Genomic DNA, 12,186 nt, shown 5'->3' with positions numbered 1-12,186 from the left:
CTAGTTGTTATTATCTGAAGATTCTATGTTGGTGTTTCCTTGTAAAATACAGATGTCATCATCAACACTTCAGAATAAATATCATTATAGTGCAAGAAAATTTAGAGACAATAGTGGAGTACTTTCTTGATGGAACTGAGGCCTATACTGTAAGAAAATAATAATTCTGAATCACAAAACACGATTTAGTATGGTTGAATTCTGAATGCAAAGAAGATTTAGGAATACCTTAACCAATGTACTTTTCTTCTATTTTCCTTTGTAAATACACATGAATAACAGAGGGCATTACTAAATACATATAAAGAACTCTTTCAATCAAAATTTTTAAATATTTTGAAATTTCTAAGTTACAATATTTTAAAATATTTTTAAATTTAAAATGATATCTAGAAAATGACTATTAAATTATTTTGAATACTAATAACTGTCAAAAGCCCTGGAGATACCATGGAGAACAAAATAAAGAATAGTGTTAAGCCCTAGTGGAGCTTACATTGTATTAGGAAACACAGACAACAGAAAAATATGTGACAGAGTAATTGGAAATTATAAATGTAATAAAGACAACTAAACAGAACATGTAGACAGATAGTGATGATATAATACTGATTTCTCTAATATTTTGCCTTAAATGAAGTAGCTCCTAAAGTCATCCATAATATAATGTATATGTAATTGTGTATTTCTAGATATGACACTGTCTTTTCGAGAAGGAGCATGTAATATTGCTAAATATATGTTTTATTTATTTGTTAGTGTGTGAGTGTGTGTGTATTTGTGTGTCTTTGAGGGCTAAATCATTAAATACCAAAGGCTATTGTCAACTATTAGAATTAGTTGTATTGTTAGAAATAAAGAAGAATTCTATATGGGTAAAAGATTTACCATAAAGTGTTCATCTGTGTCTTTTATGATGGCATTTTAATAATGTATTAGATAATTATACACATATATTTTATTCACTGTATAACTTATTATAATGCCATAAATGATATATAGCTTATTATAATAATGTTATTTGTAATAGCATTTATTATAAAATTTATTTAAGGTGCTCAAAAGTTTTATTGTTTTGATATATAAAACGTAAATAAACAAAAATTATCATTTAATATAATTTAAAAGGCAAATAAAGATAAAAATAAATTCTTAAGTACTAGGTAGAATACAAATTGCATGTTGTCATGGTAACCCAAAATATCAGAGATCTTGGAATATCTTACAGAATTGGCAAACACAGCTTCAACACATTCACTTCAGAATCTGCCTCATGTAGTGATATTTTATGCCTTTAGCTACAATTTAATTCATGTCTTATCATCTAATGAGTAATATGAATGACTGTCAATGAACCAAATATGTTATTGTAGAAAATATATTTTTAAAAGATATGAAATCAAAGTGAATATTGTATGAGTACCATCGATGCAGACTTCCTTGTCATCACACATTAATTAAATAGTTATTTTAAAAATTCTGTCAAAGATTTTCAAACAGAACAACTTATGTTCAGTTCTTTTACCTGTATGCTATATCATTGTGAAATTTCCTGTCTCCATTTCTTTCTCTTCTTGCAGTTGTCAATCAGGGGTATATTTAAAATATACAAGGGTATATAATTAAAATGAACATTGTAAGACTTTTCCAAATAAATAGCCTATTTGAACTAAAACAAAGAAATTATCATGGAATCCTGCTTTTTAAAAAATGGTACAGAATATATAAAATTATTTCATGGTAAATATATTCAAGTATAGTTTTGAGTCTTCAGAGTTAAATAATGGTTCAATTCAGAATTGTTCATATGCCCCTTAAGGCTATTTAATCTATGTGCGTTTTAATTCAGATAGTACTTTTAATGGATAACGAACATTCCTTTTTCTCATAAACATGAGTTTGTGCTTCTACTATTTCAAAAGCAGAATCCAAATAGTCAAAATGAATGCCAAATAAATGCAAAATATTCTTTTTTTTTTTACTATTTTTTTTTGTCTAATTAGTCTATGCTTCCTCTGATACCAAAATTCTTTTTAAAATTACTACATAATTTCAGTATTACTGAAAATTCTCCAGTTGATTCTAGATACATGAAATTTTAAACAAACCTAACCAAGACAGGCCTTTGGGGGAGGAAAATGGGCATATCTCCCGCTCAAAGTCTTGAAGGTTGTAACTGCCAAGAAGCTGAGCTCATTATCCTGGATGAACAGTTCAGTTATTTGCTATATGACAATGCGTTTTCAACAACTTGTTGGGATATTGAGATTGAACGATATTGCATCTTTACATGAATGGAATTTCATTAGCTTTTTTCTCCATCCCCACATTCACAATCGAATAACAGGAAGATATTGAGTCAGTGGTTATAGATTATCTCATTATATTTCATGAGTGCACTTCTCAAAAACATATGGTTCTGATACTCATCACAATTAATTCTTAATAAATACTCCATCCTTGGCCACATTTTGGAAAAAACAAATTACCAAATTATTGTGAGAGAAGTCCTTGGCATTTGCTAATAGCAGCTTTACAAATTGTTTCCTACACATCACTCTTTGCATTTTAATGTTAGTTTATTAACTATGTTCTTAGGTAATGTCCTAAGGTTTAAACTTCCTAATGTTCAAAATGACTAATTTTTTGGCCTCAACCACCAGAATTGTGCTGCTGGATCTCTCATCTTTATCTCCAGATTAGAGAATGGTTGTATCCATCTTAATTTAATATCATTAAAATAAAGAGCAAAGTAAGTTTTTAGGTTTACCAAATTCTCAATAATGCACAGGGTATTAGTCTGGCAGATTATTTGGGGGGAAGAGAAGAGGGAGTTTGTTTTATCTGCATGATCTCCATTCTAGAAAATGTGTTGATAACCCTTTAAAATAATAGCAAAATTATAGTCTTTATGCTTGAGAGCTTGAAGTGAATACAGACATAAGAAATAAAGAAACATGATGATAATGAAGTTGTATGTATAAAAGTGAAGACAATGATCACTTTTAAACTCTAATTTTAATAATGATTTTGATGATAGTAACATACATAAAAGAATATATAAAATACAACATAAAATCTGGACACTATTCTAATAATTTTATACATTTTTATCTTATTAAGCTTTCCTGATAATTCCATGATGGTGAGTATCATTGTTAATCCAACTTGACAATAAAAGAAAAACATCAAGAATTAGTTACCTGTTCAAGGTCCTGCTGCTTATAAATGTTAAACATAGTATCAGAACCAAGGGAGCCCTGACTTTTTACACTATGTTGACACCTCCTCCTTGTAAATTTCAGTATTCTTTTGGCAACCCAGAACCATAATTCTTTATCTGCTCCTTCTCAGTCTATTCATTGCTTTTGCCCTCCCACCTTTTGAATATTTGTGAACCAGAGTTCAGTTCTAAAATCTTATGATATTCTCCTCATGCACCTAGTTAACTTGTTAAAAAGCAATGTACTTCAAAGAGAGATTAAGGTGGATTAAGATGTTTCTACTACATAGTATTTTGTGGCTAATGGAGACAGCTTCTTGTTAATGGGATCAAAACTTAAATGAGATTGAGTTCTGTAGTTGTCACTTAAGGAAATCCAGGCCAACACCAATGTTTTCATGTTGTTGAATATAAGCCTATTTTGAACCGTGCAATGGCTGTGCTCTGTTTATTATTAGGTGCTAAGTTGTTTCAGTTGTGTGCACCTCTGTGCAACCCTATGGACTATAGCCCACCAGGCTCCTCTGTCCATGGGCTTCTCCAGGCAAGAATACTGGAGTGAGTAGCCATGCCCTCCTTCAAGGGATCTTCCCGACCCAGAGTCTCTAATGTCTCCCTGCATTGGCAGGCAGATTTCAACACTAGCGCCACCTGAGAAGCCCCTGAAAAGGCAGTAATTGATAATTATAGAATCTGATTTAAAAAAAGAAAAGGTCAAACCCTTCTGGATCTTAATCCCAGATAATTTACAAAGGCCTGATATACAAAGGTCTTCCCTTTAGTGTGGGCTTCCCTTGTGTCTTAGCTGGTAAAGAATCCACCTGCGATGCAAGAGACCTGGGTTCAATCTCTGGGTTGAGAAGATCCCCTGGCGAAGGGAAAGGTTACCACTCCAGTATTCTGGCCTGGAGAATTCCATGGACTGTATAGTCCATAGTGTCACAGTCAGACAAGACTGAGCAGCTTTGACTTCACTCCGTTAAATGTCGTGGGAACATGCCTGATGGCAAGCTGTTTTCCAAGGCAGAAGAAACTTCTTCCATGGGGAAAGATTATTTTCCAAAAAAGCATAAAACAAAAAGTAATTTTATAACATATCAGCTTTATCATACAGATAGAGGACTAACTGCTGCTGCTGCTTAGTCATTTCTGTTGTGTTGGACTCTGTGTGACCCTATAGACGGTAGCCCACCTGGCTCCTAATTCTTCCTAAATATTTTCCTTTGATGAATGTGGTTAAATTGTGTATCACATTTTTAACAACCAAAAAGATACATTTTCATTCTTTGATTTAGAGTAGCTATCATCTACCTTTCCTCTCCAACACATACTCCACTTTCCTTTTCAAAAGACAGTAAGGAATAGAAGTCTGGATCTACATATATTAGATCATAGAGTGGTATTCTTATTTCAAAATAATTAATAATTTCTTAAACTCACACATAGGGATATATATAGCATCCTCTTTATTAGATGCATAATGTGTTTTAAAAAAAGGGTACTTCTAGGATAGTTCCCACAGAAAAAATGAAGCTTTTATATAAGTTTATAAATACATATAATGGATGTTTTTGTGTTTGCTTGTGTGTAGGTAGATGTGAAAATAAGTAAATATATTCCTACATACACATAGTTATGTACTAAGTGATATTCCAGAAGGTAGATTATTACCTATATTTTTGAGACATATTGTCTGTACAAATACACTAAGAAATATTTTTTCAGACATTGGTTAATGAATAAAGCCTCTAAATATGGAAAGAAAGTTTAATGACTTGCTTACTTCGACCTCTTACATTATAGAGGGCTGCTGCGTGGTGTTAGATATAGATGCAGTATCACCTGTTATATCAGGCCACAGACACATAGATCGTATTTCCATTACTAAATATTCCCAGCAAGCTATCACCTTTCCAGAAAATTATGTTGCCATTATAATTGTCAACTACAAGCAAATATTAAGAGCTTACTTCTTCATGTGCATTGCTAACTGCAGAATAATTAGTTGAAATTAGTTGAAACAATTAGTTGAAAGGTTTTGTGTTTTACATAGAGTCCATGATCTTTACAGTTTCATATATTATAGACACAATCATACAGCAACCTTAGGAAATAAAATGGTGGTAAGTTGCTATGACACGTACATCTTTTGTAACCCCATGGACTGTAGTTTACCAGGCTCCTCTGTCTATGGGATTCTCCAGGCAAGAATACCAGAGCGAGTTGCCATTTCCTTCTCCAGGGGATCTTCCTGACCCAGGAATCAAACCTGAGTCTCCTGCATTGCAGGCAGATTATTTATGGACTGAGCTACAAGAAAATAAAGATAGCAAACATCAACTGAAAGCAAGTATTTAAATATGTGATAAACCAACATAAAACAAATATTCACCTGTGTGTGTGCTAAGTTGCTTCAGTTGTGTCTGACTCTTTGTGATGATAAGGACTATAGCCCACCAGGCTCCTCTGTCCGTTAAGGTTCTCCAGGCAAGAATATTGGAGTGGGTTTCCATTCTCTCTGCAGGGGATCTCCCTAGGGACTGAACCCACCTCTCTTATGTCTCCTTGTGTTGGCAGACAGGTTCTTTACCACTAGTGCCACTTGTGAAACCCCAAAGAGATATGAAAGATTTGGAAAATTTGGCAAAGTGAGTTGGAATTAGACACATAAATTAAAAGAAGGAAGGGAGATTGATTTGGAAATGGATCAAGCATCTATTTTGATTATGTGATTTAAAGGATTTTTTAAGCATTGTTTCTTCCATGATTTGATCAAATTACCAACAAAAATAACACCAGTATTCAGTAATTCCTGTTAATCCACTGAAGGACTTCATTCTAGTTCAACCATAATCTTGTGTATGTGTTTTAAATTTTTATTAGTTACTACTCAGCAACCTAGTCAGTCACTCATAGTGGTTATGGTGCATTTTGTGTTGATCTGGTAAATAAAGGACATAGGGTAATGCCAAAAAATTTTTTTTTGAAGGAAAGCTATCAAAACAGGAAGTGAGACATACCTTATTAAAGGACAATATCAAATGAGAAAATGTACATGGAAAAGTAAAAAGTATATATATATGTATATATTCTTCCTGTGTCAAATGTTTACTCTAAACAAGCTATATAGATCCTCAGATACTTTTTAAGAATAAAGAAAACAGGCAAAAGTTTTGGTAAATAATTGATCCAAGCCCTGAGAAGACATTAATGAAAATGTGAAATTCAAGAAGAAACGAAAGCACAGAAAATTTCAAATATACTTCCTTAATTCTATTTTTTCCTCCAAATTTTTCTTAAGTGCATGTTATGTGCTAATGTCAGTATGAAAATAAATGATAACCTAGGATGAGCTGCTCAAGGAAATCACAGTCTATACTTAATACTAACAGTGGTTACGTATTATTAATGTTTGTAAATATCATGGAACTCTACAAGAAGGAATAAGACTGCAAAGTGAAGAGCCTTGAAAAGAAGCCTGACATTGAGATTTGAAAGATACTTAGTAGGTAACTAGGTGACAATGATAGAGAAAAAGACAGAAAAAAAATGGATAAAAAGTTTTGAAAGAAAAAAACAAGAGAATGAAATAGTTAAATCATTCAACAAATATTTATTAAAGACCTACCATGTGTCAGTTATGTTAAGTCTGAAAAGAAATCTGGAAATATTATGTATCTTAGATTGTATTCCCCTAGAAGCCAAACCTGGGACAAAAATCAAGGACAAATACTTGATTTAGGGGAAATACCAGTAGAGGTGGTGCAGTGATATTGAGAAAGGAGAGCTAATTAAGCTTCTTTACTAGATCAACTATCACAGCAATTTAACTCTGAGAAATGATATAGAACACCTTTCAAAATTTTCCTACTTGAGGTACAAGGAAACTAGGGCATTTATACGCCTGGGATTTGTGTTCCAATCATATAAATGCAAAAATGACAATTTTTTAAAATTTGGTCGGAGCATACTGAGAACGTTAAAGATTATGGGTGAGTTACTGAAAGAATCTGCTACAAATTATAAAATAGTAAATGTGTAAAGCAAACCATGTAATTATATATGATATTTAGTTATAAAAAATAAAACTGGAAAATATTCAAAAAATTTATCAGGGATAATAATACATTTGCTGGTGAAGATTTCCTGTTAATATTTTGGATTTTCATTTATGTGACTGTAGGATTCCTATAATGGATATGTTTGATTTTCAGTAAGAAAGATTAATTCATTTCTCATGCAAAGATTAAAATGTCTAATTAGTCTCTGATCCCTTACTTTGTTATCCAGCAGATATTTACTGATCTTACATTACATATCAGGAATTGTTAAGGGCACCTGGATACATCCATGAACACGACAAAATACTGTTATTGAAAAGAGTTATAAAGAAACTAAACAGGGAAATGTGATACAGAATGACATGAGTGGTCACAAAAAGTCCTCTTGAAAGAGTCAACATTAACAATATGACCTTTACAGGATTACAGGAAGGAGCAAACCAAGCAAAGCTTTGTTAAAATCTCATCCCAGACAGAGGATGACATTCCCTTGCAATATATATATATATATATATATACACACACACATATACACATGTATATGTATATATATATTTGTAAATTATCATTTATTGGAGTATAGTTTCTTTTCAGTGTTGTATTAGTTTCTATTCTACAGCAAAGTGAATCAGCTATATATTTATATGTATCCCCTCTTTTTTTTTTTTCTTTTTTAATTTCCTTTCCATTTAGGTCACCATAGAGCATTGAGTGGAGTTCCCTGTGCTATACAGTAGGTTCTCATTAGTTACATATTTTATACATAGTAGAGTATATATGCCAGGGCTTCCCTGGTGGTTCAGACAGTAAAGAATCTGCTTGCAATATGGGAGACTCAGCTTTGATCCCTGAGTCAGGAAGATCCCCTGGAGAAAGGAATGGCTACCCACTCCAGTATTCTTTTTTTTTTTTCCACTTTATTTTACTTTACAATACTGTATTGGTTTTGCCATACATCAACATGAATCTGCCATAGGTGCACACGTGTTCCCAATCCTGAACCCCCCTCCCACCTCCCCCCACACTCCCATACATCCCTCTGGGTCATCCCAGTGCACCAGCCCCAAGCATCCTATATCCTGCATCAAATCTAGACTGGTGATTCGTTTCACATATGATATTATGCATGTTTCAATGCCATTCTCCCAAATCATCCCACCCTCGCCCTCTCCCACAGAGTCCAAAAGACTGTTCTATACATCTGTGGCTCTTTTGCTGTCTCGCATACAGGGTTATCGTTACCATCTTTCTAAATTCCATATATATGTGTTAGTATACTGTATTGGTGTTTTTCTTTCTGGCCCACTTCACTGTGTATAATTGGCTCCAGTTTCACCTACCTGATTAGAACTGATGTTCATCACAGCACTGTTTATAATAGTCAGCACATGAAAGCAACCTAGATGTCCATCAGCAGATGAACGGATAAGAAAGCTGTGGTACATTACACAATGGAGTATGACTCAGCCATTAAAAAGAATACATTTGAATCAGTTCCAATGAGGCGGATGAAACTCCAGTATTCTTGCCTGGAGAATTCCATGGACAGAGGAGCCTGGCAGGCTACAGTCCATCAGATAGCAAAGAGTTGGACATGACTGAAGCAATGTAGCATGCAAACATGTACATATATGTCAGTCCCAATCCCCAATTCATCCCACTTCCCCTCCCCTAAGTACCGCCTCACTCATACCTCCATTCTTTATGTCTGTCTCCATGCTGCTTTGCAAGTAAGTTCATCCTGATCATCTTTCTATCTTCCACATATAATCAATATTATATGATTTTATTTTTCTCTATCTGACTTACTTCAGTTTGAATGACAGTCTCTAGATCATTGCATCCTTTCAAATTGCACAGTTTCATTCCATTTTATGGTTGAGTAATATTCCATTGTATATATGTACCACTTCTTCAATCTTTCTTCCATTGATGAACAATTTAGGTTGCTTTCATGTCCTGGCTCTTATAGATGGTGTTGCAATGAATATTGGGGTGCATGTATCTTTGGGAATTATTATTTTCTCTGAGTATATGTCCAAGAGTGGGATTTCTGGGTCATCAATTCAGTTCAGTCACTCAGTTGTGTCCAACTGTTTGTGATCCCAGGTATCATAGCACTCCAGGCCTCCCTGTCCATCACCAACTCCTGGAGTTCATTCAAACTGACATCCATCGAGTCGGTGATGCCACCCAGCCATCTCATCCTCTCTCGTCCCCTATTTCTCCTTCCCCCAATCCCTCCCAGCATTAAAGTCTTTTCCAATGAGTCAACTCTTGGGATGAGGTGGCTAAAGTACTGGAGTTTCAGCTTTAGCATCATTCCTTCCAAAGAAATCCCAGGGCTGATCTCCTTCAGAATGGACTGGTTGGATCTCCCTGCAGTCCAAGGGACTCTCAAGAGTATTCTCCAACACCACAGGTCAAAAGCATCAATTCTTCAGTGCTCAGCTGTCTTCACAGTCCAACTCTCACACCCATACATGACCACTGGAAAAACCATAACCTTGACTAGATGGATCTTTGTTGGCAAAGTAATGTCTCTGCTTTTCAATATGCTATTTGGGTTGGTCATAACTTTTCTTCCACGGAGTAAGCATCTTTTAATTTCATGGCTGCAATCACCATCTGCAGTGATTTTGGAGCCCCCGAAAATAAAGTCTGACACTGTTTCCACTGTTTCCCCATCTATTTCCCATAAAGTGATGAGACCAGATGCCATGATTTTCATTTTCTGAATGTTGAGCTTTAAGGCAATCTTTTCACTCTCTTCTTTCACTTTCACCAAGAGGCTTTTTAGTTCCTCTTCACTTTCTGCCATAAGGTGGTGTCATCTGCATATCTGAGGTTAATGATATTTCTCCCAGCAATCTTGATTCCAGCTTGTGCTTCTTCTAGCCCAGCCTTTCTCATGATGTACTCTGCATATGTTAAATAATCATAATTCTATTTTTATTTTTTTAAGGATCTTCTATGCTGTTCTCCATAGTGGCTGTATCGATTTACCTTCCTATGGACAGTGTAAAAAGGGAGAGTCTCTCCACATCTTCTCCAACATTTATTGTTTGTAGATATTTGATTGATGGTCATTCTGACCAGTCTGAGACCATACCTCATTGTAGTTTTGATTTGCATTTCTTTAATAATTAGTGATGTCGAGCATCTTTTCATGTATTTGTTGGCCATCTATAGTGCCTTTTTTTGAGGAAATATTTTTTAGGTTTTCGGTCCATTTTTGATTTTTTTAAATTGAGTTGTTTTTATATTTTGACAAGGGATATTAATCCTTTGTCAGTTGCTTCTTTTGCAAATATTTTCTCCTACTCTGAGTGTTTTCTTTTAGTCTTATTTATGGTTTATTTTGCTCTGCAAAAGCTCTTAAGTTTCATTAGGCCCCATTTCTTTACTTTTGTTGTTTTTATTTTCATTACTCTAGGAGGTGGGTCAAAAAAAGATCTTGCGTGATTTATGTCAAAGATTGCTCTGCCTCTGTTTTACTCTAAGAGTTTTATAGTGTCTGGCCTTAAATATAGTCTCTTAGGAATTTTTAAAGTAGGGGTCCTTGAATAAGGCCAGTGCCCTCTGGAGTACAGGCTAAAGTTCAAACTGCAGAGCTACTGAAACAAAACCTCTAGACATGAAAATTATCTACAAGTTTCGAGAAGCTTTAAATACAATTTTCACTTATGCTGACCATCTAAAACATGATTGGCTCTTTCAGAAATTATTTTCTAAAAGTATCCCTATCTCATAAAATAGAACATAGCAATTATACAGTTTTAAAATAAGTATTGCACAAGGAAACAAGATATTAATGAACTGATCATAATTTTACACTATGATTTTTATGAAAAGAGTTAAACTGTGTTCCAGTTTTTGGTACAGGAGGATTTTGGTTCAAATGGTCAAAATTAGATATAATTTTTCATGGAAAATATAAATTTTCTTTTTTGTTAGGTAGTCATAAATGAGCAGGTTTTGTTTTGATTACCCTCCAAAAGGTAAAAAAATGATCACCTGAGCTTCACAGGTGATTCTATATTTTCCTCTGTTGCCCAGATTCCTAGGTATTATGGCACTTCTTTCTGTCACAAGCCACCATGATTATACTCTGACTTCAGTGAGGTAGTTAGCTTAGAAGTAAAGGCTACACTTTCCTTTTTACTTTGTTCCTAGTCTGGCTGAGGTTATTTTGGCTTCACTTTCAAAATATCTCCATGGTTCTTCTGTAATTTGGGAAGGAAAATGGACACAGTTTGAGATTTTGGAATCTTATTTTAGAGGTTGATCTCATGTCATAGGAGAAATTGGAATATTTATCTGAGTGCATACAAGAAAATGTTAAAGGATTTTTGGACTCTGAAAGTTGGTCTAGTGCTTATGTGGGTCTCCTTCTTATTTCATGTTTTCCTTATGAAGAAACATCAATTAGAAAACTCTTTTATTCTATCTCTAGCCTCTCAATCACTCCTTACAAGGAAGACGAATTATTATATTGGTAATTTAGGCTCAGGATTTGGATGTACATGAGTGAAAGTCACTCAGACATGTCCAACTCTTTGCAGCCCCATGGACTATAAAGTCCATGGAATTCTCCAGGCCAGAATACTGGAGTGGGTAGCCTTTCCCTTCTCCAGAGGATCTTCTCAACCCAGAGATTGAACCCAGGTCTCCCTCATGCAGACAGGTTCTTTAACAGCTGAGCCACCAGTGAAGCCCTGGATATGCATAGCTCAACCTATTTTTTTTTTTTTTTCTCCTTTCATTCAGTTATGTCTGCCTAGGGATAAGACAATTCTTGGTCTTATAGTTAATAAAGAAGTAAATGTCCCACTTCTCTAGGTGTGTCTGTCATCATCCATGGTTACCTCTGCTGCTAAGTCGCTTCAGTCATGTCTGACT

This window comes from Ovis aries, chromosome 6, assembly GCF_016772045.2.
Source record: "Ovis aries strain OAR_USU_Benz2616 breed Rambouillet chromosome 6, ARS-UI_Ramb_v3.0, whole genome shotgun sequence".
NCBI classification, from domain to species: domain Eukaryota; kingdom Metazoa; phylum Chordata; class Mammalia; order Artiodactyla; family Bovidae; genus Ovis; species Ovis aries.
Note: the sequence above shows the minus strand (reverse complement) of the source record.